We start from the raw sequence: 24,543 nt of genomic DNA, 5'->3' as shown, positions 1-24,543 counted from the left end.
GTAGGTAGAAGAAAGTGATTTCTTTAGCAGCTAAAAATAGAAGAGTCTAAAGAAACATGAATCCCTTTCTAGTTATTCCTTAGGAGCATATTCTCCACCTTATCTAATCCGAGCTACCGATTCTGTAGACTATTCATTGATGTACTGAATGATTATAACGCAAACAATTTATGTATTAATGTATTTCCTTAAAATACAACATAAAATATTTTAGTGTCTTTTTAAAGAATAGTGTATGTTTTCTGAAAATGTATAACATTTCTGGGTAGAAGTGTTACTCCTAAAAATAAAACTGGAATTCTCTAAATTAAAAACAAATAGTGTATGTTTTCTGAAAATGTATAACATTTCTGGATAGAAGTGTTACTCCTAAAAATAAAACTGGAATTCTCTAAATTAAAAACAAAGTCTGTCCGTGCTGTAAGGCATCAAATATTTACAAGCAAGCTGAAAAGTGGCTTGTTATAAAGAAGGAAAACAAACAAACAAACAAACAAAAAAGCAACTTGTTGTTAACAGGAGTTTACAGCTTCTGGTTTTCTGAGGGTGATAGTCTCACTATCATAAAAGATCAGTGACAATTATTTTACTCAGTTGCAGCTCAGTGCCTGTACGGATTTCAGATGACTGCCAGATACTGCATTTTAGTAGCTGGGAAATTGAACCGGATGAGAATTCTCTGGTTCATTGAACATAATTCTATGAAGCTGCAATAGCATTTTTTTATTGCATTTTGAAACTGGTTTTCACTCCCCATCACTGCTGGAAGACTATTTCAGTACTTCATTTCCGTGATTAGAAACTTCTTTTTAATTTTTTTTTAACCTTAAATGCAGCCTGTTATCCAGCACAGGGATTGATTCTGACAAAGATTAACTGAAACAGGTAGGAGTTTTGCTTGGAGAAGGGCTGATGATTAAGCTCTAAAATATGTAGTATGATGGGAGAAAGCTCCCAAGCTGGAAACCTCGACCTGATGGGAGTTTTTATGGTCCCATTACTACAGCTATTTAGAAGCACGGCACAGAGTTAACTGTTGGTGAATCTGACCCATTCTTCTGGCCTTTCTGTACCCTTCTGCCCACCAGCAGCAGAAGACAGGCATAATTCAGAAGTGAGACATGACTGGTATGGGATCCACGGTGCTCATTTCCACGGTAAGAAGAGGAGGGGCATTTTTTGACCAGCCCTGCTAATTAGAGAATAATCCATAAGGATTACCAGAGAAAAAGCTCTCTTGGAGCCATTTTTCCTCCCACCTGTGATCTCAGAAGTCTTACAGAGCTAAAAAAATGTATTGTTTAATGTTTATTTGTGTTGTGGGGCATTGGGACCTTGAACGGGTCTTCACTGAGCAGTAGGCTGTGCAAATAAGGCGTGAAAAGAGGATCCTGAGCTTTCAGTCCTGGTGAAATCAGGACTTTGGCAATAGTGGAGTCACAAAACATGTTTTACTATACTCTGGTGCCTCCAGGCTGGGGTTCCCTGTGGATTCCCTCCTGTGCAACATGGGTGAGTGAAGCCTGGTCTTTATTCTTTCCTTTTGTAAAGACACTACTATCACTCTTTGCAACCCAGGAACTTACTTTCTGAAAAATTTGTGCATTGCAAATGTGGCTGCCTGGAACCATCCGTTGGGTTCAGAAGCTGCGGCTGAGAAGGATGGATGAGCACATGCATGTGGCTGGGCACTCAGCAGCCTCATTCCCTTCGGAAAACTGTCTGCAACAAGAACGCTTCTGAAGATGAGATCTGACTTGAAAACAAATGAGTGTGTCTTGTCTTTTGAAAGGTTTTTCCTTTTGAAAATGCAGAAAATGCAGTATGCATCCATTGCCTGGCGACACGGGTGCAAAGTAGTGCGAGAGGAATAAATGGAGCTGTTACTGTGCAAGTTCAGCACATCTTCTGTGTAGGGACGTCAGCAAGAGGATGCCCACGGGTGCAGCTCCCCTGCTGCTGGGAGCAGCCGACGTGCTACTGCAGAGCAAGCTGCTGTGCCATCGCCTGAGTCAGGTCTGTCCCAAACGGGGCCAGATAGCACTGCGCTTCAAACCCCAAAGGAGCCCTATCTGTGCTAGAATTCATACTTTGCCGCACTGTTGTTAGCAACAGAAAGTTTTTGCTGGAAAAAAATAAAATCAACATAGGCACCGTCTAGGAGAATTGTATGCCTTCTGTTTCTGCAGATGATGTAAGTTCTCTTTAATGGCTAGGCGTACAATACCAAATATTTAGAGAGGTGCTTAACGTTAAAAATAAATATGCATCAGTGCACAATCCGTACAAGAGAATTAGTTAGCTGACATTTATTGTATATATGCGATTATATGATTTATTTGTTGCGTAAATCTTTCGAATGTACAAAGTCAGGTGCATGCCTGTAACGAAGCTTAGTGTTTAGAAAGCTTGGCCTCCTGTCTGTCTGTCTCCTTCTCTGGGGAATGCAGAGGTATCTCTGGAGCAGCCAGGCTGTTATGAAGCATTGGGATAATTGCTTTTGAAGCTCATGCTTGGAAAACATTTCTTCCTTGATGTGGAGTTTAATTTGCTTTTAGGGATGCAAAGACGCAAGAAATGTTTTTCATTAAATTAAGAAAAATGAAGGTGCTTCTGTAGCAGGCTAATTAGATAGCTATCTAAAATAAATGTTTTGTTTAACGCCTGATTTCTTCTTTAAATATATAAATACCAGCCAGTGTTTTAAAGCTCCTGTAGCTGTGAATAGCTCTGCTGTCCCTCCCTGCAAGCTATGTTTTTATTACTTCTCCCCAAGAAATTTATTTTGCTGACATGGGCCTTAATCCAGTAAAGTGTTAAAACACATGCTTAATTTTAAGCATGCGAGGAAAGCCAAGAGAACTGTTCCTATACCTAAATTTAAGCACACCTTTGTCTTTGGCCTAGCTGGGGCTGTAGTTTCTGGGTTATGTTCTTGAGGATTGTGTGCTTAGAATGGGCGACGTCCTGATGGAAAAACAGACTGTCATGATTTTTTAAGGTATTTTGCTATTTATCAGAAGATCTTGCGAAGAAAAATGAACCAACAAGGAAATGCTGAAAATTTTTGGACTTCAATGCATTCTTTTAAATATGTAAGTTATGCAATTTTCCTAAGAAAATTCTCACAACTCTCCTCTTCAACCTCTGTGTGATATTGTAGTAGCTGAACACAGCTGAGGCACTAGCTGACTGTTTTCATGAATGACCAGCCACCTCAGGAATTCCTCCTGATACTTTCACAGGTAGAAAGCCTTATTTTCTTATTTTCTACCTGTATTGAGTGTTTCAGTTTGAAGAAGGGATGACCTTCCTTATTTCTAGTGAGCTAAGGAGTTAGAACTTCAGTATTTCTTAGTATCTTGCCCCGTGATACCAAAAGGTTTTTAACTGTGAATACGTACAAGTGATCTTTTCCTACAAGAAAGGTAGAAGCTTGGGAGATGATGACTGAAACGTAGCTCAACTTGGAACTTGAAAGTCACACAGGTCAAAGAGGAATCTGGTGACAGTGATGCAGTGAGCAGAGGGTGGCTGGTTACACAGTGAAATGTATTCCAGCAATTTTCACTCCCGCTGGCAATCTCGGGCAGACCTAGGACAGAGTGGACCTGCAATCTGAGCTGCCTTCTCCTTACAAGGGCTTGCAGGAGATCTGGGATGAAACAAACTGGTACAGTGTGTATATAAGCTTACATGACTGATTCTGTTTCGTTACACTGGTGAGTTTTCCACCAAAATGGTGAATCCAGTACCGCTCTACATCAACATTAACTGTTTCTAATGCATATCAGCATTAGAAAGCTCCAAGTTACTTTTTCTTTTAATACAGGATGGCTTAAAGGCTTTGTGTGTTTCATCTGTACCATGCAAGTTGTCAAGCACCACAGCTGAACAGAAGAAAGAATGCAGGGAATCTCCTCTAAGCTTTAATTTCACTTAATAACAGGCACAGGATTTGCTTGGAGAGTTTTATTATTGGGTGAGGAGTTAAGGTAATTACAGCAGTGGGGCAGAAGGCCAGAAGATGATGGAGAAATCTAATACCAGCAACCATTTAGGTTTAGAGAGTACTGCAGGTTATTTTTTAAAATATACTAACCACCCACCAATGACCCCCTCCTGGGGGAATTTATACACAATATAATTATTGCACCTTGTATGTTGACATTTACAATACGATTAAGCGTATTGCAGCTTGCACTCTGGTGCTCGCATTTACAAAGCATTTAAAGGAGAAGGATTTGGCTGAAGTCAATCAGACAGAAGAGGTTAAAATCAGTAGCTGGGAAATGAAAGAGCTGTAAGGCATTCTGCACATGTTTTTACTACAAAAACGTTCATGACTGATTTGAATCTGGAACAGAAAAGTTATTTGTTTGGACTTCAAAGTAGGTTTCCTGTCACAGACCAGCAAGTTATACCTGTCCAGAAAAACACTTAAGCCCGTTCTTTGCCTCAGGTTTCAACACAGTGTAAAATTTAAGCAAGTGGTTGAGGGGTATCCTGAATAAAGATGGACCATAGCAAGAAACTAGGTGTTTTGCTGAATCAAGACCCTAAAGAAAAGCAGAAATGTATTTTTATCATTATTTTCTACTGAACTTTCCACAAATCATAGGAAATGGTGGGCTTAGCATGAAAAATAACTGGCAGAAGAAATTCTTAAGTGCCTCGGAGCCTTAGATGATCTTGGCTTTCTATATTTTATGTGAGTTATCAAAAAATATTTTCATAAAAGAGTCACATGGTATCATCAACTAATACTAAATGTGTCCCACCAGTAGGTACTGTCTCAGCCATATGTCATGTGAACATAGACGGCTTTTTATTCATTTTGTATTCTCTTATTTGGAGCACTGAAAGGTCTGTAAATTGTTGACTGTATCAATGATGCACTTTTTCCAGCTTAGTCAAAAGATTGATTTAATATAGCATTCTTTCCCAGTTTTAAAACAACAGTTTTAAGAAACTTCAAAATTGCTTTGGCCAGGCTTAGTTATTTTCCTTTAAGTGTAAACATTCTTCTAAGACACTCATGATCAATATAAATGAATGCTTTTATTTCAAGCTATTGCTAAATAAATAAATAAATAGATAGATAGATAAATAAAAAAAAAAAGAAAAAGAAAAAGAAAAAAGAACAAAAAGCCTAACCAAGTCTTCAAAACTGCTATTGTTTTATGTTTGTACGTCCGATTAATACATAGCCTACAATAATGCTTCACTGTACCACATCACTAAGCCTTAAAATTGAAATGCCAAGGTAGACTGCCTCTCTCAGTGGATTTCCCTTATGCCTTATCCAAATCTTGTGAGGCTGCTAGAACTCATGAACCACTAAGGCACCTCTTAATCACATCCTTATCTCGAATGTCATGTTTGCTCTCTACTCCTAAATAGATGAGCTGCGAGGAAGTGAAAAAGCTGGTGCTATCTTGAAGAAAGGAAGGGAGCAACCTGGAAAACCAGGGGAGTCTCAACAGCGATAGTGCAGCTGTTTGTGTGCTGTGAATCAACAAGGAAAATGTCAGGGCACAACAGCCTTTCCCAACTGCTCGTGTGTGCGACCCAAGCATCCAGAGTTCAAAATAATCTTTGAATAACTCGAGCTGAAACCCATTTCTTTACCAAAACATTTTCTCCTACTTGAGTGATTATACTTGTTTGTTATTTTAGGGTTGTTCATAAATTCTGAGCTCCTAGAACTGTTTCTGATTAAAGAATAAAGTGTTTTGGGTTTGGTTTTTGTTTTGTTTTGTTTCTAAACCAGACTTAGGATTACTCTGACATTTATAACAGAAGGAGAAGAAAGTAGACTATTGACACTACAGTTTCCAACACACTCTTCCAAATAAACATCAATAACTGGACTAGTGCAATACTGAAAAGAGAAAAGGTGTGTGTTTTTTAAGCTATTACACAGAATAAGCACCCAAAGGGGGAGTGGGAAGGACAAGCTCTGAGAACCTTCCCTTCAGCAAACCTGTGCTGTGTATTGATCACAGCTTTGGCTTTGTGCTGATGCTCTGCAGCTGAATTTTCGCTCAAATCCAGCAATGTCCACTTCTGTACATTAGTCCGGGCAAGTTCTTGTACTGTGGCACACGGCTGATAACTGCTAGGTAGAACAGGAAAAGCACAACACATGAGTTCTGTGAAATAAGGTGAATTTCTGTATTCCCTTGTCACATTATTAATAATAATAATAAAAAAAAATCTAATTATTTTTACAGAGGAAGCTGTGGGTGTAAGCTCAGACTGGGAGCTTTCAAAGGCTCTCCTTTGTTGCTCTTCTCTTTTTGTCAGCCTGAAGATTGACAGACTTTCTGTCTAGAATAATGTCTAGAATAATGGAAAAGAAATTGCCAGGTGACTGTTTAAGTGAAAAGTGGTGTTTTTAAAGCTGTCAATGCCACCGTTTTCCATTGCAGAAAACTCAATTTCAGACATAATTATGACAATTGTTGTGCATTGGTTTTAACTGCATTGGTTCTCTTTTCTGTCATAAAAAGCTTTCTCAGGAGATTTGAGTATCAGAAATGTCAGTACTGGGCTCACAGAATTCCCTGTACTTTGCAGAAAGAGTTTTGCTGTACAAAATATTCAGAATAATTCCCCAATCTAATTTATAATTTCACTCCCTAGCTGTGAAGAATATGAAGTCTGGTGAAGGCTTGAAAAACATGAACTTGTAACCTGTAAGGCCAAAAAAAAAAAGGTAATATTTAAAATCTGCAGCAAAAGAGGTAAGGCTCTGAATCTACCAGACTGCTGGGCAGGCAGCTGCCTGTGCCTCGCTGATGACTGAAGCCTTGATTTGCATCATCTCAGGAGTTACACCCAGATTTTAATATTAGATATATCCTCCTACTTCTTGTTACAGATACATAGGAAAATAGTTCTTTTCTGAATATCAGTATACAGAACAATTTTCTTAAATACAGCATTCTTTGATTTTGGGAAGGTGTTAAAAATGATTTCAAATTAGCTGCTATAGAGGAGAGAAGGGCAATTTTAGGAACAGGCTCAGACATAGGTGCAGTGTGAACAGAGCCTGGGAAGAGGAGGAAAAGAACTGAGCTGCTCGGTCCCATGTCCTGGCGCTTAAGCACTGCAGTAAATATTGCTGATGGAGCAGCGAGAGATGGGCTTTCACTTTCCTGTGGCAAATCCCTGTTTTAGCAACTGCAGGCAAAAAGAGTCAAATATTTAACTTGGTATTTAACTTAACAAAATAAACTCGGTTTCTAATGCACAAGATGTATTCATTTAAGTATACTATCACATCTGTCTGAAAGGTCAGGTACTGCTTAGCGACATTTGAAACAGTTGTGCTGGAAGAGTTGAACAGCAGTGTGCTTGGGCAGATGACTTGGGTAGGTCATGAATTGTCTACAGCACAGGTTGCAAAAGAAGAAGATTTAATTAATTCATCTGCACGATTACAGTGGGCCAACCCAGGTATGGCTCTCTGTGATCTGATGTTTCCATTGTGTCTTCTTTCTAGATGCCCCAATGCCCATTTTTGCAAGAGATTGTCTTCATTCCTGGCTTCTTTGGGAGAGATACTACTTTATTTACAACTAATATACAAATTCCAGCAGAGTCTCAGCCCTCTCTAACCTTGACTCAAGACAAGCTGGGTAATAAACTTCGGGCGCGTGCACTTCATGTGCCATACTGCTGATGTACAGAAGAACTGCAAACTTCTCTTTTGCAGCATATGAAAATGACTAATTCTTACTGGAATGTATAAACACGCCTATATTTCTATATTTTAGAGGGGGGAAAAAACTTCCTTTTTCCCCCTTTTTTTTCCCTCCCAACATAACGTCTCCCAACATAACATCTCACTATCAGGCATGTTGGTGTTGTGTTTTCTCTCTCCCTGCCTACTCCAAACAAAACTAGTCTCAGCTATTGCTTACTCTGTTTGACAATTTGAATGTCGTTCAGAAGGTTGGGTTTTTTTACAAGTTAGTGCTTTCATTTGGAAAACATTTTTTAACCATTTCTGAAAATATCCATTGTTGTGATGTCAGAGAACTTCATTTCTTGTAACAGGACACTTAGCCTAAATTATGGCACAAATAATTTAATTCCTTCCTAATGTATGTTCGTTTTTTGTTAGCTTATGTCATTTTATATCAAAGTGTCAATTGGCCAATCTCTCAGCTGATGTCCTGTGAAGAACCTAGAGCCCTCTCTCATTGCACCACTGTGAAGGATATTGCAACTTTTTAGGGTTTTAGAATGACTACAGCCTAGCAGTGTCATGGTTCCTTTCATATGCTGGAAGGCACTGGAAACCTCTGGTGCCTTTGAGAGTTAAGGTTGGGGGAAAAAAAAAAGTTTCTCTTAAATGATTTCTGCACAGTACCACTGTTGTACAGTGAAATCTGAAAGTCATAGAGTCCTATAGTTTCTAGTCATACAGTCGTATAGTCGTGTCTGAAAGCTGGGAGTCATAGAGTTTCATTCGGCTACCAGTGATGAAGATTCATTCTACAGCATTTCTGTTTCTAGCTGTACTTTGCAGACTAGGATTACGCAAGAACGAACGTACAGACTGTCCACTGCTAGGTCAGCACCTGCTAAGAGCAGTGAGGATGAACAGACCAAGGAAGCAGGAAGAAAGGAAATAAAGCAAGAGTGGAAGAGTCAGCAGTGTAACGTAACACTTCTCCACAAAAAAAAAAAAACGTGAACCGGGATGATTTTATAAACTCATCTGAAAGTTGTTTTAAGATGAAATATAAGGACTGACTTGAATGTCCTACTAAAATGAAGGATGCCTGTCTTTCTGTCAGCGGAGGGATTTGACCATTTTGAATTCTGCAAGAGGACCTATGGGGCCTGCTGCTCGAAGGCCAGTGGGGCTCCAGGCCAGGTCTGGGGTCCCTTCTGTGGGTGCTGGCGACCACTGAGCTGGGCACGGAAGGGGGCTTTGAGCAGGGCATGGAAGAGGGCTCTGCCAGCCTGCACGCAGACTCGCTCTTGCTGATCAGCGTTTCATAAAGAGGATTTTGGTGAGCGATGATGGGAGCAGTGATGTATAGGCACCCTCTATAAAGCGCGACGGTATTCAGAGACAGCACCAGTATTTCTGACAGAAACCCCCTCCCAGAACAACTGCTTCGAGATACTGGGGTGTTCCGTGTGCCTGCGGTTTCTTTTCAACCCAGCTTTTGTCGGCACTGCGGGGCAAGAGGTGGAGAGGGGGTGCGCCGGGACAGGGGCGGGCACCGCGCCGCACCCATGGGCCCCGCCCCCTCCCCCTTCCCTCCGTCCCCCATTGGCGCGCCCGCCCCCTCCCTCCTCCTCCTCCTCCTCCCCCCGCTGCTCCCGCTCCCGTTAGCACCCGGGGCCGGCTCTCGCGATGCTGGGCGGCCGCCGCCATGTTGTGACACTATTTTGATTCGGAGCGCAGCAGCCGCGGGGGGAGGGGGGGCCGGGCCGGGCGCGACGCGGAGCCGCGGCGGTGCCAGCGGAGGACGGCAGCGGCGCCGCAGCCGCCCAGCACCCACCCAGCCACAGCCCGGCCGCCCCGCTTCTCCCGCCCGCCGCGGCAGCAGCACGGACCCCCCTTCTCTCCCTCCTCCTCCTCCTCCTCCTCATCCTCCTCCTTCCCCCCCGGAGCGGGACGGCGGCGGCGGGAGGCTGCGGAGCGGCTCGGGGCGGCGGGGTCCCCCCTGCCGGGCGGCGGCGCTGGTGGCGGTAGTGGCGGCGGCGGCGGAGGAGGAGGAGGCGGAGGAGGAGGAGGAGGAAGGAGGAGGAGGAGAAGCGGCAGCAGCAGGGTAAGGCTCACCCCGCCGAGGCGGGCCTGGCGGCGGCTGCTCCCCGGGCCGGGCTGCTCCGCTCCCATCCCGGGGCCTGGCGGAGGGGCGGGGGCGCTGCCCGGGGACGAGGGCAGGGGGAGGCCTCGGCGCGGCGGCGGGGAGCAGCCCCCGGGGCGGCGGCGGGAGGGGGAAGCTTCTTCGCCTCCTCCAGCGCTCCCAGCCCCAGCCCGGCCCCGCAGCCCGGCCCCGGTACCCGCCGGGGTCCGGCAGGTGACAGGTGTGCGGCCGCCGGGCGAGGCTCCGCCATTTGGGGCCGAGGTGCGGTCCCGGGCGGCCGGTGGCTTCCCGGCGGGGGCTGGCAGGCGTCGAGGCCATATATAGTATGTTTGGGGCGCCCGTTACCATTATTCGAGGCGGTTTGGGCGTTGGGAAGAAGGTCTTGAAACGGTGCTGATGAGAGGGGTTGGGAGGGCAGGAGATGGGCGTAGTCGGGGTTGGGTTTTTGTGTGTTTCTTTTTCAGTTTTGACCCCCTGAGAGACCTGGGAACGCTGTGGAGAGGTGTGTAGTACTTTGTCTCATTCATTGAAAGGCTTGCGTTGAAGGTCTGAATGCCCGGTCCCCTGAGCTGCTGCAAGGCCTTCAGCGCAGGGGCCTCGTGTGCTTTGTCCTGTACTTGGTAGCACAGCAGTCCCTGGTCTGTGCCCGAGACCTGTAGGTACTTCCATACTAGTGGCAGTAAGTACAGGCTTTCAAAAAAAAAAAAGTAATCCCAAAAAACACTTCTTTGCAAGGAGTAGGTTTCAGGTGTGCTTTTCTTGTCACCTTTAGTTTAAGGTATTGATACAGGTTGAAATTCAGAAACTACTTTTTTCATCTATAGAGTGCTGAAGATGGCATTGCACATAATTTTCAGTACTCTGACTTATATAGGTATTGGGAAGATAATCGCTAAGTCTTTCTCTTCAACTGCTGAAATTGTTTTCCATTATAATAACCATAGACGCTAAAATTGTACTGGGTGTGCACTACTGTAAGGCGGGTTAGCAGCTCTGTGGCAGTAGCATGGCCATGATTGGCCATGGTTTGCTGAAATCAAGAATAATTTTCAGTTTAGCCAGTGATTTACCAGATAGCTAGGCATTTGCATTTCATCTAAATATTTCGATTTTGTTCTTTATCTGTATTGTTGTAATTAGGTTTGTCAAAACTCACAGTTCTTATCTTGTATATGTCTCTTGGCAAGAGGGAAGTTCCCCTGACAGATTAGGAGACCTATATGTCATCAGCTTCAGTAAGTTCTGCCCTCAATTTAAAAGAAAGCTTCAGTCACTTCTGAGGTCAATGAAGTTACTCATCTATTGGACTTATAGAGGCTCATTTGCACATTGTGCGTTGACTTGCGCTGTAGCAGAAGGATCACTGAGCTGGCTGTCAGTTTCTTTTAAGAACTGGGAGGACCTGGGTCATTGCTCCTCTTGCTGCTTTGCAGGAGAGCCTGCAGAGGGGAGTGGGTGGAGCTGTTGGAGGAGGTGTTGCGACTGAGAGATATTTGATAAAGCGTCCTCCATACCATTATCTGTGTGGGCAGTGCCGTCTTCTTGATATGCTGCCCTCGCGCATACCGGCTCTCAAAATCTTTGCGAAATGTAAACCATTTTCATCTAAACATCAAGAGAAGTCAATGGGTTCTTCCTTTAAATTTGTTGGTATGAAAATAGATTTCTTGAAAATGGGCACTCTTCCTATGATGGTGTCCTGGTAGAACCTTCTCATCCAGTGACACGATGAAAGAAAGCAGTAGTTTTTCTCACCATTGCATTGCTTTGAAGGCTGAGGTTGTGTTGTTTCATAATGGTCTTTAGTTTTATGAATAACCGGTATGCTTTTTAAGCATTGTAGAATTAAACCTGTCATCTGTTGAAGAGATTATTTTCAGCAAACTTATATTTTTTTTGCTAGGGAGCTTGAAGTGCTTTTGGCAAACTTTCTTTGAGAGTAAGTACTTTGAAACATAAAACTAGCTTGCTCTTCATCCTATTGCAAGTTCCTCCCTCTTACTGCGATCTTCTTGGTTGGAAACAGTGGAAGAAATAAGTTGGTCAGATATGACCTCGAGTTTATGAAGTGACTGTAAATTTAGGACTGAGGGATCAGGCTGATCTTTTCTGAACTGTTGCAAGCGGAATGCCGAATGATGTTGCTGTTGGTGCTTTTACAGGAAATAGAACAAAAATTCCAGTGATTCAGAACTGGATTTTTAAAGCTATACTCAAAACTCAAATATTTAAATGATTGAAGCAAAAGTTAACTTTTTTCCACTAATGTGTACAATGACTTGAGTTTTGCATTTTTGTTCCTCCTCAATTGCGTAGTAGGTTATCTGAACTCTAAAAGTATATACTTTGTATTTCAAACAGGAAAAATGCTGGTGGATGCTCTAAAACATCTGGAACCATGATCAGCAAACTGATCTTGATTGGATTCCACATACATAAATGCAGCTGGGAGAGCGAGAAAGCTGTCAATTTCACAGTTGGATAAAAATTTTTGATAAACTGTTAATTGCAGTTAGAGGTTACAGTATAATGGTCGTTTCAGTTTCACCTTCTCTTAAAAATGCCTACCAGAAAAATCACTGTGACAATATTAATGCTGTCCCTGACACAAGGCTTTTTAGACCATTTTTGTATGATTATAGTAAAATGAAGAATTTATTTTATTGAACTGATCAGCAAGCTCAATGTATTCCAGAGAGTATACAGATGATCACCGCGTTCTTTCTAGCTTTGTGTTACACTGCCATTGGATTTTGGTGTTCTTCAGTTAGTAATCTGGTTCTAGTGAAGCCAAGTGGAATAGTTGCACATAATTAAGGTTGAGAGTTTGGTGTTGTGTGTATGTGATATCCTGATATAATTGGAGAACATTGGTTGTTGAATGAAAGGCATCACTAAAGATGATCTTGCTGTCATAGGTGCAGCCAAGGTGGAGTTAAATAGTTATTCTCTTCAGAATGTCTTAGGTATATTTTGGCGGCAAGAAGTTGAGCATTACCTATGGTAGTGTGCTGAATAGTTTTGTTCAATATCTGGCCACAGAACTTCAGTTAAAAAAAAAAAAGATTTTTTGTTAAAAATAAAGCATTTTGCTAAGAATATAATACATGTATAATCAAATTTTGTGGCAGTATGGAAAATGCATAGCTCATTACTATACTGAACAGAGATGAAGATCAAATTTCACTGTGTTTAATGGTGAGTGGTTTAAAACTCATTCAGATCCTGGTTGTACTATGAGCGGAATCTAGTTTTTCCTTTATTTAATTGTTAGCGTTTCAGAAGAGATGTAAACTTGTGCTCCCTTTGATATTTAGAGAAGTGTTGACTTAGCAATGTGAAATGGTTTTAAAAATAAAAAAATAGCATATCTGAAGGTTGCATATACTTTTTTAAAAACATTTTTAAGAAGTGTACACCCATTAGTCATGATATGGTTAGGCTTGCTAGAATTTCCAAAAAGAAAAAAAACAAAGCTATGAGATACTTATGATTTTCTTAAGTTAGTATTTGGGTGTTGTTTAAGTATTTAAGCTTGTGTCAGATCTAATGAAATCTGGTGTTATCTGCATGCTGACTGCTCGGCATGCTGGCGCTGCTGGCAGAGAAGGCAAATTTCCGCCTGCTTTTCCCCCTCATTGAAGGCTCTGATTTGAGGTTCTTTTCTCTGCATAGCCGTCAGTCTTCACAAAACTTGCAGAGACCTTTTTTTAATCTTTGAGACTTTTACACTGCCTTGAAAACATGTTTGAAATGGTCAAAGGATGCAAATAGTTATTAAAAGGAACATGTAAATGCAGTTTAAGAAACCTTAATTATACATAGTAGAAAATAATTTTTGGAACTTGGAAATTCAGAATCAACTGATCTCATGTGGATAAGATGCTGAGATGAATATATTTTCTGCACAACTTTTTTAAAGAAATAGAGTTACCTTTGAAGAGGTTGGACTTCAGTTTTGTTCACAGGTTTTTACGTGCGGACCTAAAAATTGAATAGAATTGGTGTTTTTGAGGATTGTCTGAAATGTTAAAGTGTTGCTTCAGACAGGTCTCTGACACCTTGGTCTTCTGTTTGTGTAGCGTATTTCCATCTTTAATTTGCCTTTCTGAAGACACAATCTCGAGCAATTATGTTTTCTTTAATCCCGTGCCTCAGTAAATTTTGAGCTCATCGTCTAACTTCATCAAAGACACAATTAGCCAAGAGGCAAGGTCTCAGAGATTTTGCATTTTAATATTATTTAACAAGTTTTCCTAAAATGGATGGCTTCACTGAGTACAGGATCTCTTCGGGGGAAAGTCGTGCATGAGCGTAGCGCTTACCTGTGTTGAGCGTGCCGGTTGGCCAACCAACAGTTGTCTTTGGGGTAAGACCTAGATATGACGGGCACTACTCCTCTTCTCAGCCGGTAGTCAGAGGGCAGGAGAGGTTAGGTACGTTGTGGGTAGTGCTTGGAAGAGGGGGCAGGATAAAGGGCATCTGGGATAGAGGTGGAAGGCGATTCCTTGGAACTTGGGAGCACGGTTGGAGCAGCGCATACCTGTGGGAAATGAGGCTGTGCTAGCTCTGCAGCTCGTGGGACAGTTCCTCGGAGAGCAGCAGGTGCCAGTTTCGGTTTACTAAATAAAATTCATGCTACAAAGGATTCTTAAGAAGATGAAGACTGAAGGGGGAGAAAAGGTGCAGTACGTAGGGTAGCTAGGTGGACTGCCATGCTGCTGAGGTGGTGGTGTTGCAGTGATAAAAACGCTGAGGGTGAGGTGCCTGTTGGGTGTTTGGTGGTGCCGTTGCTTCCACACGTGAAACCTCTTCTGTGCCCGCGTGTCTGCCAGTGTGGGTCTGGCTCACTGCAGGGCTGTACTTACGCCTATTCCGGCACGGAGCAGCACGGGGCAAGAATGTGCGTGAGGGAGCAGTTGCTTCAGCTGCATAAGAAATACATGTTACTCTCAAAATACTTTATAACAAAAGCGTTACTTCATTGTTACATCTGTTTTCAAAGTTTGAATGACCTGACTAGCTGCCTCATGTTAGTGTAATCCAGTCACACCTATGTGGGCTGTTGCATGCAACGGCGTAGTTAATGTGCTCCCAGGTCTAATAGGTTCATCTGTGAAGATGAGCCACGGTAGCATCAAACTGTTTTAATGTCTGAAATAATTTACTTGTTATTACAGTTCCAAGTGAAGATTTTGATCTAGTTCATTGAATCTTAAAATAAGTATTTATCTGGTAGACGTCTGTTGTACAAACGATGCTAGCCAAAATGGAAGAGAACTCACTGGCAGGCAGGTGAAACACACTTAACAGCAAACTTTCAATCCTGTTTGCTCCAACGTATGTTCTTTAATTATCGGGCAAGAAGAGGCTTAGCTGTTTTCATCGGTGACTGGTACAAAGATCAAGTGTAAATATATGTCCAATGAGTAATTGTTAGGAAAATTCCTGAAAGCTGTCAAACTTAGGGCTTTAGAATGCATTTTTTGTTGTATTGTTAAACAAAATAATAATAATAATTTGTTGATCACTGTGTTTTCAGAATGTTTTACTTTTTCAGCAGTGTAACTGGAAAAAAATTCCATGGGCTTCAAAACCTAACCACCACACCAGACATTGTCCTTGTTACTGATCTGATGTTTCTGATGTTTCAGAAACTATAAGTAAAGTGTACATCCAGATAAATCATCTATTTTCCTAAAGCTATTTAGGAAAAAAAAAGGGGGGGGGGGCTTCTACTTTATACTGAAGGTTAGAAATACAGAAAATACTTTTCCTGCACAAGTCCTAAGTCTGATTTCCTCAGGTGGAAAAAATTATGAACAGTTTCACCTTTATAGGAAAAAAAGATCCACACTTCAAAGAAATGAAGTTGTATAGTGTGGCATGTAATTGCATCTTTTGTCAATTCAGGTTGTCTTCAAACCCTTCAGAAAGACTGTACTCTTGCTGTGCTAGGTGTTTATTTTTACAGTCCTGTGCTGTCCTCGCAACATTCTATTTTTTTCTTGACTTTTTAAAAATCTGTCTATGCAGATATAGATTTTGCAGAATACAGAATTTATCTCCTCTAACCACCTTTTTATTGCCATCCTTTCATAATTGTAGGTGACCCAGAAAAGAGTAGATCTGTTTGTTCGTATCCTTTCTTCGCTCTCCCTTTCCCTTTGCAAACACATGGTATAGACTTCACAATTCAGTTGTTAGTGCCCTCTTGTTTATGTTTGTTTTTACTACTTCGGCATTTTTTCCTCACCTGTTCTAACCGTTCTTCTCGGAAACTAGTCTTCTTTCTTAAGAAAACAGTGCAGCACTTGTCATTCCCTTTTCAATTCTGTTTCCTCTTCAGAGTATCTGTTGCTGTTTGCCCTTGCTCTGGTCAGGCTTTCCTGAGAGACAAAGAAAGTGTCATGAGCTCTGTGCTTGGATTTCTTTCAATTCATTCATCTGCTTCAAATTGCTACTTTCCCTTTGTTGGACAAAACATTTTTTTTGAAAGGGAATGGTAGGTTACTTTTGTCAGAGCCTTCTTTAATCTAACAGGTTTAAGCCGGTCGTGAACAACAGTGGGAATCTCCATGAGCTCAGCAAAAGCGAGCTTAAAAGGCATTTTAGGTTGATAAGTACTAGTTGAATGGATATAATGAAAGGTGCTCGTTCTGGAAGCAGTGTGTTCGCGTTTGCTTATGAAAAAGCTGCTTCATTTTTTTAAAAAAATGGTGCCTTGTTCTCCCTTTTTTTTTAAAAAAAGTATATTTGTCAGGTCTGTGGTAAATGAGTGGTTTTCTTATTTTTATTTTTTTGGTCTGAGACGGTGTAGTTTAAACTCTTTTGCTGGAATAATTGCCAATACTAGATTATTGTATTTTATTTATGCTTTGGTATTGGCTAAAGAACTTGACTTGGATTAGGCTCTATTGTGCAGAGCACTGTATAAATATTTATTAAGTCAGTCCCAGAAGAGTTTGCAGTCCCATGAATAATAAAATGTTTACTAAGATACATATATTGGATTAGACAAAGACGTTTAGCAAAGTGTTCATGTTAGCTTTGATTTGTTACATGCCTATTGTTAGTTTTTCAGTGATTTTAAGCAGTGCCTATCTTAAAGGAAAAAAAAAGTTAAAATTGCCTGCATGCTGCAGCATTGTCTTCAATAGCAGTAATTCATTTAGCTGCTTTGACACAAGACTTTTAAGATTTGTCTGAATGATTCATGCAAAAGTTATGAAATTACTTAAGTCGGAACTTCACCAGCCTGTGTTTGGCGGTGGCTGCTTAGGGCAGAGGTAGGTGTATCAGAGCTGGGAATGCTGCTCCAGTTGTGACAGTGGCTTGCGTTTGTGATACTGCACTGAGGGATCCAGTCAGAATGAGAAAACTTTTGTTAAATGGGTTGAATACAAGTAGAAATTTGACAACTAACAAATTTTTAAGCAATGTAACTTACGCTGTATTTGAGTCAGGACTTAACGTGAAAGTATGTATGAAAGGGGTTGATAAAGAATTACTTCCAGCTCTTCTACAAGAAGTACGTTTCCATCTTCCTTTCCCAGCCCTAAAGAAGTATATTACTTCTGGGGTTCCTCTTCCACAGTATCTGGTGAAAGATTAAAAAAATAAACTGTAAGCAGCAGGAGAGCAACTGTCCTTTGGATTGGGGAATTTTCTGTTTTCTCCAGCCTCTTGTTTCAAGCAGGTAATGTGTTGAGCAGCATGGTTCAGAGAAAATACCCATTATTTGTTTCTTTTTCCTCTACAAAGGGTTGAAAACCCCTGTGGTTTCCAGGCTGAAGGGAAAATATCAGTTCTCCCAGTAGTGCTTTCATACACATACTGCAGAGGGGAAAAATATCAATATGCTAATGTATTATCTTCATGCTTTTGGTGAAAATAGGTCTTGTCGAGGCTGTGAACAATACCAACGTATTTGCATTATTTTTGATGCATGCAAGTATGAGATCCTTCCATAATGCAGGTGTATGTTTGCAGAGATTGCCAGTGCAGTGCAGTTACACAGGCAAAATGGTGGTAGAACCCCCTTCACTGGGGGGAGTAGTCTTACTGATGTGAAATATGGCTTTCCTGCCCCCACAGGGTGCTCTAACTCTTGTCAGTATTTCTGTGTAAATGAGTACTCTTAAGGTATACATAAAGGTGCCCTTGAAGTAGCACTTTTAAAGAAAGAAAAATGTAAAAATGCAAATGGTGGTGAGCATCTGGGCCGGTCTGATAGTTTGCTGTGGCTGAGAGGTGAAAACTTCTTTCCCTGGCACAAGTGGCCGGTCTTTGGTATCGGTTTCAGCAGTCTGTGAGCCAGGTCAGCCTATGAATAAGGAGTTAGAAAATGAACGAGAAAAAGTGGATTGCTATTCACCTTTCTTAGGTGGTCTCGTGGAAGGAGACTTCCTCCTTGGTGCTGGAGAGCCGCTAGATCAGTTCAGCAGTGTCCTGTAACTTCATGCTGAGGGTGGTGTTTGTCGCGTCAGCAGTTCTAGCATATGGATTTGCTGTCCTTTCCCCATAGTTCACTGATGTGGTTTGTAGTTTGATCCCACAAATAACTTTTTCTGCACAGCTGAGGCAAGGAGGAAGGGATAAAGAGTTCTTTAAGCTTGTGTTGCTGATGAAGAAAGCCTCTCATGAAGCTGCAGTCCTAAGAGTGGTGATAGCCAAGCAGTAAGGTCAGTTCAAGAAGTCACCTCTGCCAGCCTGCGGCCATGCTGGTGTTTACATGCTCCCTAACAGAATCACAGAAATAATGCAGATTAAAAGCTAGCCATTGGAAAAAGTGGGACAGGAACTGCTTGAACTGACTTCACCAACAGAACGGGCATGTGGGTTCTGACAGTGAGATCTTCACCAGCGGCCTGCGTGGGTGACAGATGGTAGCAGTAATTTTTTTTCGCGTTATCTGGAGGTAATCAAAGAATCTCAAATGCTTTAAACGGGCATGTTTTAATTAGCTTTGAGTGGTGGTGCCTATAAGAATCATAGCAGTCTTTCTTAGTAAGATTGGCTGGCTTTTTCTAAAGCATTTAGTCTGGAAATGTTGCAGCCTGGTGTTGCAGCGTAGTAGGATGTACAGGTCCCGTTGAAGCTGGTGAAAGCATGGCAAATGGCTAAGCCTAACTGCAGTGAGGTATGGAGGGAAAGAAGGATGGAGAGTCACTTAGAAAAGAGATGCGATGTTGTTGACACTTGAGGAAAGACCTGGTTAAAATGGGATAGCAAAACAGATGGTTTGTAAATATAGTCCTGTTTCACCAGCATACTACAGAGGAGTCTTGTTTGAGTTAGAGCCTTCTGTAATCTCTAATGGTTATGAGAGGAAACTGGTGAACCTATTAAATTACAGTCTGCTATTCAGCTGTACTAGTGAATGTAAAACCTCAGTTGAAGATCAGTAAATTAAAATCAGTGTGTAGGTGTTCTCTTCCTTTAAGTTGCAGGTTTTGGGTGGACTGTGGAACATCATAGGGTAGTTACCAATATGGCCTGTGTGTTCAGATTTCGGGCTGGCAGATACTGAACAACTTTTTGAAGCTACAGTTTAATGTAAATGTCCACCTGCATACAAAATGCTGTACGAACCACAAGTATTTAAGCCTTATTTAGGTGCTGAAGTTTGCCATCACCTCTTTGTTGTTTGATTTTTATTATTTTGCTTTTGATTAAATTTTTGTTGTGGACTTGAGTTTCAAGTAAATTCCCAGTGACGGAGAGTATCTGAAAGTCCAAGTACCACCTAATGGTGTTAGCAGAGTTGATGGAGCTACAGGCTTCCTTCCTGTTGAAACTGGCCAAAAGACCAGGCCAAACTGTAGCTTGTGTTTCTGCAGTGCGGAGCCAATGGCAGCTCTGCGGAATGTTTTTTCCACTCCCCATCAATGAGCAGGGAGCTCCTTGCCAACGCAAATGAGATCTTGAGACCTGCAGCCTGACTCAACATAATATAGTTCATGCTGGAAAAGAATGCTTCAGCTTAAAAAAAAAAAGTCAGTGTTACACTAGCATGAGATTTTTTAATTAAAAAAAAAAAAACCTCTGGTTTGGAGTTTTTAGGAGTATTACAGCAAAATAGTATTTCAGCTCTGTATGTGTGACTTCAAGCTGTTGCCTGTGTGTGATAAGGGCAAGTCATCACCTTACGCTGTCATGTCAGTGAATGTTGCAGAATGTGTGCAGTGGCTTCTCAGGCTGTCAAAATTCACTGGTTTCAGAAGCACGTTCTCATTTCACATCTCATCGTTGCACCTAGTGTTCCTGACTTTTTAGTTTTGTTTTCTGATGTAAATGCATCGACTCGCAAAGGTTTGAAATTGATTTAGTAGGAGCCTGGCAGCATGGCTTTGTGCACCTTCTGAATTCAAGAATTTGTTGTCGCTGCCTCATTTCTGAATCTGTAACTGTATGTAATTAGAAGGAATAATACTTATCTTGCTATTCATCTATGGGGAAAAAATGCACTTTTATCACAAAATTAAAGTTCAAAGGTTTTCTTCATACCTTTCTTCTTGCCAGCTCTTGTGAAAAGTCCACATCTGTGTTTCTAAATTATCCCTGCCTGTAGCCCACAGCTTAGTATTTTTGCAGGACAAACATTAGAAAATTGGAATGGGTGAAAAATTGAATTCTTCTCAAATACAAAGCTAAGTATAATAGTAACAAATCGTTTACCACTCTGTCTGCGTTTGTCAATCTCATCTTTCAAAAGTTGGTCTACCTCTATTAGCAGGCTTCTTATCTTTGTTACAAATGAAATAAATGTATTATTGCTTTTGTGTTGTGAATAGCTATCCATACAGCCTTAGTTCTTTCCCCCATGCATTTGTTTAATATATCTTTATAAAATGGGATCTTGGCGCTCTAGTTTCCTGAAAACACCTGGTATCTGATTGGATCTGTGGTCAGAAGAATGCACTTAGGCACTGCAGCTTAATAGATAGGAAGTTCTTACTTGTATGCGCTTTGATATTTTCAGTGTTTAACTCGGTTGTAAAGAGATGTAGCTGATTTCTTGGTTAAGGGCTGCACAGTGGTATATCTAGAAAACACAAACATCAAATCTGAGTGGGAGAATAAGTGGTTAATAAAGGGAGTGGGAAATTCACTTTCAGAATTCTTGACAAGTTAATAACATAACACTTCAATAATCTGTTAAACATGATTTTTTTCCACTTTTGGCAGATGTTACTATGTACAAAAATTGTTTCTATAATTAAAAACGTTGGTTAGATTTCATAGTTTAATAGTACATGTTTGTCAGTTTCAGGAAGCAGCTCTTCTTTTATTTTTGCTGCTAGATGATAGTGTAATCTTGATTTTTGGCTTCCTAAATAATGGTTTATCTCTGTGCTTTCCCTCAGCCCCATGTCCCCTGTTTTGGTTTGTGGGTTTTTTCAGTCGTTTGGTGTTTTATCTTTTTTTGTTGAGGGGTAATCTTTAAATCTTGCCTCTGCAGGAGTTTTTCTTCACATGCGGCATGACAAAGTGGAGGACCTTAAAAGGTTAGAAGCTCTTTTCTTGCCCTGCACCGAGGCATCTTTTCTATTCTTTCTTCTATTACTTACTGTCCTTTTTCAGAGCAGGATATTTTCATCTATCTTCCTTGTTGGTCTGTGTCTGGTGTCAGGACCTTTTGTGAGTAGGTGCTGTTGAAGGTAGAAAAAGGTGGAAGATGGGTTAATTTGTAAAAGGATTGGTGGCCGTATGTTAAATTGTAGCAGCAGGAACCTATTGTGCCTATTGGGAGGCCTCGAATACTGGAGGCATTTCTGCTCTTCCTAACATACATTTCTTCATCCCTTGTTAATCTCCCCTTCCCAAATCCTGTATGCAATGAGGTACAGGAAAAAAAATCATTGTTGTTAGTCCCTTACATAGCAGGAAGCTCAGTGATCACATCTTTCTTTTAGAGATGCTTTGAGAAAAAGTGGCATCTTTCTCTTCTTTGAAGAAAGTTTGTAGTGAGGCATGGGAAATGCTTGGGGCAGAGGGTCTAGTTTTAAAGTGAGGTATTATCAGTTCCTGGGTAGGAGATCTGTATTTTATTCTCTAAAGAAGGTAAATCTGGAAAAATAAGTGGGAGCTAGAGGTACAACTGTTTGGAGATGTCTGTTGCCTTTACCTTTTTGCGTGTAAAATATGCTCCCTGAAGAAATGCAACAGGAAAGATTAGTTCTGTTGGCACAGACATGATTATTTCTATTTGACGTTTCCTTGCTAGTGACTGTTATCTCATCTTGTATAAGATTGGGTTTTGTTTTTTCTGTTGTTGTTGTTCCCTGTGCGCTGCCCCTCCCCCCCCCCCCATGTTAATGGGGTTTTGATAGTTTTTGACCAACTACTAAGAAATTGGCAGAAAATAAGTGGAAAGTAGAAGCTTCCTCCGAAGTGGTGCAGTGGGGACCTTGGTTTTGTCCTGTGTGTTAGCTTGGGAGCTAACAGAGGAAAAAGTGAAAACAATTTGCAGTTTTGATGACCACCTTTCTGTCCTTCTCTCCCCTTGTCCCTGGCAGCTGTTCTGTGAAAGAAGTCTTCTGCTACCCGAGGACCTGCTGCCAGTGTAGTTGTGCAGGTGAAGCTGGCCGTGCATAAATACAGCTTGAGCTCTGTTAGCCCAGAGCTGCGGCAGCCTGGATGTAGGCCTTTTCCTGGTATAAGCTCCCTTCCTACCCAAGGGCTTTAATTCCTCTCCTAGAGAAGAGGAGAGATGGAAAAGCGGACCCGTCTGTCTGTACTTTTCTTTGTGGTACCGTGTTTAATAGCTGAAGAGCTTTCTTCCCTACCACTTGGAGCTTCCCTCTTGAGGGTGTCATGCCAGTCTTCGTGAGGCTTCTCCACCTGCTTCTGCTTTCTGTGCTGTCTTTTAACACAGTAGTTAAGACACAGCCAGTCCTGTGTAGCTGTACTAGATGTCTTACTTCCTAAATGCTTGTTCTAGTGGTAAGGCAATGTAAAATCAGAGAAGTCTCTTCTAGTGTTGAATACAACACTATACAGTGCTTACAGAGGGCTTTTTCTCCCTCCTCCAAGATTACCCTCAGGAAAACCAAAGGGTGTGATTTATAAATCCGAGTTGGCTCAGCCCCTTTCCCTGTGTTGGCACTGGCATTTGTCTGACTCAAAGCTAATCTAGCAGAAAATTAACCCTACTTTTTTTTTCCCCTCTGGTTTTGCTCCCTGAACTGGCTTGCTGCTGGATCAGATGCATGCCAGCATTGGCTCAGATCACAGGAGGGAGAGGGGATATGCTTGCTTGGGAGCAGGGGGAATGACAGTAGCAATACTGAGTTGTTTTGGAGCTATGTTCTCAGGAGTGGCTGGAGTATCTAGCCTTCCTGTCACTGAAACATCACGAGAAAATGGTGGATTAGTCAGGGACTTGGCTTGTTTATTAAGATGCAGAAAGTAATTTGCTGAAGTCTGGCTTTCAATAAGTTTCTACGCAAATGCTGGATTTCCAAGTGACAGTTCTCCCATCAACTAAAGAAATGATTTAGTTTTGTAAAGAGGGAAAAAGAAAATGGAGAAGAAAACATTCAACCAACCATAGCAGCCCGGAAGTAAAAATGTGTTTGTGAGGTTATCCTTTGTACTCCTTGACCGGGAGAGAAAGGTGTAAGGGGTTGTTGGGAAAAGAAACCTCCAAGTTCGTGGAAGAAACCAAGATGATGCTCAAGGTGGGTCTCTAGGGTTGATGAGAAGGGAGCAGAAGTTGCTTAGTTATCTGATTCCATGCCCACTGGCGCAGTTGCTTCAGACCTTTCCTTCTGCATGTGTCTATTTCCGTGGGAAACAGGGCATGGGACGTTCTTGTTGATACCAAAGTGTCCTACAATGATCATAAGTTTTACTCTTCTTACTATTCAGCAGTGATAAATGATACTGTCATTTATTACGAAAGGTGGAAGTGTTTTGAAAATGTACTTACAAGCAGTGGGTGGATTTTTTTTCCTTGCTCATTAGCCGCCTCCTGCCTACCCACCTCTCAGCTGATCAAATCCCTATGGAAAGGGAGGTAACTGTGAGAGACTTCACCACTGTGGAGCCTGCAGGACAAGGTATCGCTGGTCATGCCTGAAGAGAGTGAGAGAATTGTTTAGATACTGCCTGGAAGCCTATAAGCCTAGCAAGGTAATGTCAAGCGTTTTTCTGTAGTAATGGCAGTCTTTTTTTTTTTTTCTCAGGAAAGTATGGGTAAAATAAAGGACAGCAAAGCACAAAACTGAAGATGTGTTCTATTATTAGATATAATGTAATAATGAAACGTAAGATTAAGAGTTACTAATAGTTAAGCCCAAAGATCTAAGTCTGCTGTTCTGAAAATATGATGTCTTTGAGTAAATGCATGAAAATTTTCTCCAAATGCTTAAAATAACCAAGAATGTTTGCTCTCGTTAGAGCAATTCTGCTTTCACTTAACTGTAATAAGAGAAACTTAGAACTGATTACTTTAGCTAGTCATCCTTAAACTTTAAAAAACACTTCCTATCTTAAGAAAAAAAGCACTTTACGTTTTTAAAAGAAATATTTTTCACTGATTTCTGCTCTTCTGTTTGATAGGGCATTAGTCTGTAATATAATTATTTTGTACAGCATACTTTAATAGATATGTGAAACACTTTATACTGACAATGTTTATTTTCTATTTTGAAGAAATGGTGTTTTCTGTGATGGAGCATTTTAACTGAAGCTCTTT

The 24,543-nt window shown here is 41.4% G+C and overlaps 1 protein-coding gene across 1 annotated transcript in view; it reads left to right on the top strand.

The window, feature by feature from the left end:
• Positions 1-9,361: 9,361 nt before the first annotated feature.
• The window catches only part of TAB2 (TGF-beta activated kinase 1 (MAP3K7) binding protein 2), a 62,707-nt gene continuing 47,525 nt past the window's right edge, over positions 9,362-24,543 (top strand). Inside the window, exon 1 of the mRNA XM_083829978.1 lies at positions 9,362-9,800. The gene's annotated coding sequence lies outside the window, so the exon portion shown is untranslated. The remainder of the gene's footprint in view (positions 9,801-24,543) is intronic.

This window comes from Anser anser (assembly GCF_964211835.1).
Source record: "Anser anser genome assembly, chromosome: 3".
NCBI lineage: Eukaryota > Metazoa > Chordata > Aves > Anseriformes > Anatidae > Anser > Anser anser.
Note: the sequence above shows the minus strand (reverse complement) of the source record. Positions and strands in the feature narration are given on the sequence as shown.